Source organism: Cricetulus griseus, chromosome X, assembly GCF_003668045.3.
Source record: "Cricetulus griseus strain 17A/GY chromosome X, alternate assembly CriGri-PICRH-1.0, whole genome shotgun sequence".
Lineage (NCBI taxonomy): Eukaryota > Metazoa > Chordata > Mammalia > Rodentia > Cricetidae > Cricetulus > Cricetulus griseus.
Window position 1 is genome coordinate 59105900 of NC_048604.1, and position 3179 is coordinate 59109078.

At 37.1% G+C, this 3179-nt stretch overlaps 1 pseudogene; it reads left to right on the forward strand.

Moving 5' to 3' along the window:
- Positions 1-248: 248 nt before the first annotated feature.
- Positions 249-1047, forward strand: LOC100762848 (annotated as a pseudogene).
- Positions 1048-3179: the final 2132 nt, after the last annotated feature.

Genomic DNA, 3179 nt, shown 5'->3' on the forward strand with positions numbered 1-3179 from the left:
ATAAATGTCACTTCATGAAACTGATGAGTTTCTGTGAGGCAAAGGACACCGTCAATCAGACAAAGTGGCAGCTGATAGATGGGGATTTTTCTACAACTCCGCATCTATTAGAGGACTGATATGCAAAATATATAAATAACTCATAAACTAGATATCAAAAACGAAAAATATCCAATTTAAAATGGGATACAGATCTAAACAGAGAATTCTCAATGGAGGAATCTCAAATGGCTGAGAAACACTTAAAGATGTTCAATGTCATTCCCTGTGGGGAGTTGATCCCCAGCCTAACAAACTGCACACTCCTGATGCCAGCAGTAGCTGTTGGAAATGTTGGCAGCTTGCAATCGAACTGATTTTTTCTACACTGAACATGTCTAAGATTGGTTATTTCTATACTGCTTGCCTGAAGACAATTGTTGGAAACAATCCTTATGCAACTGAAGAAGAAAATTCAAGAACTCAATATAAATAGCAGAGTATATATGCATTACAGTCAAGGAAGCTAGTGGTGCTTCAGTTAAGATCCATTTTCATTAAGTATAAATCCAAGTCATTCTGTGAAAAATTGCTGGCCTGGGTGAAAAGTAGCAGCTGTGCCAGGATTATTGTTCTTTCAAGCAGCCATTCATAACAGCGTAATGATGTACAACTTCGAAGTACTCCCTTCTGGCACCTGCTTACACCTTCTATGCAAAAGAGTGTTCAAAATAAAATAAAGAGCCTTAATTGGCTGGAAATGGGAAAAAGTCCATGCATTCCTGAAATGAGTGATTCTGAAATTTGTATCTGCATGCCTGGAGGTGGAATCACAAAAACACACTATGATGAAAGCTGTTCTAAAGAGGTCCAAATGGCAGTTTGCTGAAGTTTGTTTCAGAAGGGGGCAATATCCCAGATGCAGTCAGTCTAGTTGAGTATCTTAATGAATGGATTCAAATATTCAAACAGTGTGATGACAGTTCCACAGCATCCGCCTTGCCATGGAAGATCCCCAGCTCTTGGCAGTTCCTCTTTGGCAGTAGATTTCCTCCTGCACTGTTTTGATCAGTTTTCAGATTTCTCCCCCATCCCAAAGAGATCACAAAATGAGCTGTTAAATATATGTTACACAGAAATTTGTGCTGCCTTGGGCTATGTTAGAAATATGTTTCACAGAAAAACCTCAAAAGAAAAGAAGATTATCTGTTATGTCTGTCATATACAGTAAATGTAAATTTTGCACAATAAAACTTTATTTCCTAAGCAGAGTATCTGAAAAGTATCCCTTTTAAAATCAGTACTGTACTACCTTCCTATTTCTACTATAACAAATTATCACAAGCCTAAAAAAAAAAAGAAATGTTCAACATCCTTAGCCATTGACAAAATGCAAGTCAAAATGACTCTGAGATTCCACTTTATACCTGTCATGATGGCTAAGATCAATAACACAAGGGACAGATCATGCTGTTGAGGATGTGCAACAAAGGGAACACTCAACCATCACTGATGGGAATGCAAACTAAACTTGTACAATCACTTTGGAAATCAATATAGCAGTTTCTCAGAAAATTGGGAATCAATCTACTTCAAGAATCAGCTATACCACTTTTGAACATATACACAAAGGATGCTCCATACCACCACAAGGACACTTCCTCAAATATGTTCATAGCAGTTTTATTTGTAATAGCCAGAAATTAGAAACAAGCTAGATATCCATTAACAGAAGAATGGACAAAGAAAATGAGGTACATTTACACAATAGAGTATTACTCAGCTATTAAAAACAATGACATCATGAAATTTGCAGGTAAATAAGATGGAACTAGAAAAAAATAGTCTTGAGTGAAGTAAACCAACCCAGAAAAGATAAATATGGGATATATTACTTATAAGTGGGTATGGTGAATTAAATAAATGATAACCAAGCTACCATCCAAAGACTCAGAAAGGTTATGTAAAGAGGAGTGCTATGATGGGCAAGGGAGGTATGGATATCCTGGGGAAGGGGAAATAGAAAAGATTTTATGGGTGGACTGGGGTCAGGTGAGGGATTTTCTTGACTGAATCATTTGAGGTTGAAAGACCCGACCTTAAACTGGGTCACATCTTCTGATGGCATCCCGCATAAAAGGACATGGGAGTAGGAAGCTTATGCTATTTGCTTGCCCTCACTCTCACCAGCAAGTTCATCCATCCTTTTGCTGAAGCACTGAAGAAGCCACTTCTTCAGAATTTCAAAGTAGACTGAGACCAGGTGAGAGATTCAGCCTTGTGAACTAAACAACTATGGATTCCTGGCCTTTCCTTTGAGAGACAGTCATTCTTAGAGTAGCCAGACCACACTCTGTAAACTACTACAATGAAATCCCCTTTAATATATGTTCATTTTATAAGTTCTAATACACCGTATGTTTTTAAATCAGTTTATTACCAAAAGAGAATAGTATTTGTGAGCCACAGGAAGGGAGACAAGGAGCTTTGCTTTAAAAAAGTAAAGCATAAAATAAGCTTGAATGGATAAAAGAGATCCAACTGTTTCCTAAAGCCAACCTGATTATAAATTGATACTGTGAATACAAGGAATTCTCTAAGCAAAGATGAGGTTGCTATAAAATGGAAGTATTAAAGTTGGCTACATTTTTAACAGTTCTACTAACAACTGGTCATCAGCTGTTGTTGAGGAGCTCATATTTTGGTAAGGAAAATAAAAGATAATTATCAATGCAGAGAGTTAAGCATTGAGATCAGTGTACATAAGGCCATAGTCCTGTAGGAATATAGAACAAAAGCATTTGACTCAATTGAGACATGGTGAAGGAGTAGTACTAAGGATCTGAACACATGAGATATGTACATTAGATCTTAAAGGGGGGCAGTAGAATCACCCAGATCATTCAATGTAAGGAGTAGGAAAAGGAATATATGGAAAACATTGGCAGAGTGTTCAGAAATCACATGTAGTGGGTATGAAATTATACTTGGGTCAGTGTTACTGAAATAAAAAGCAGGAGGATGAATAGACAAGGAGAGGCCAGATGATGAAGGCTCTACAGACCCAATTATGAAGTTTAGTATATTCACATGAGGGTTTTCTGAGACATGATAAGTGTGCCAAGACACAAGCTAAACACAATGAATCTTTCTGAGACAGCAATTTGAACTTCATGGTATATAACTTAAGACACAATTTC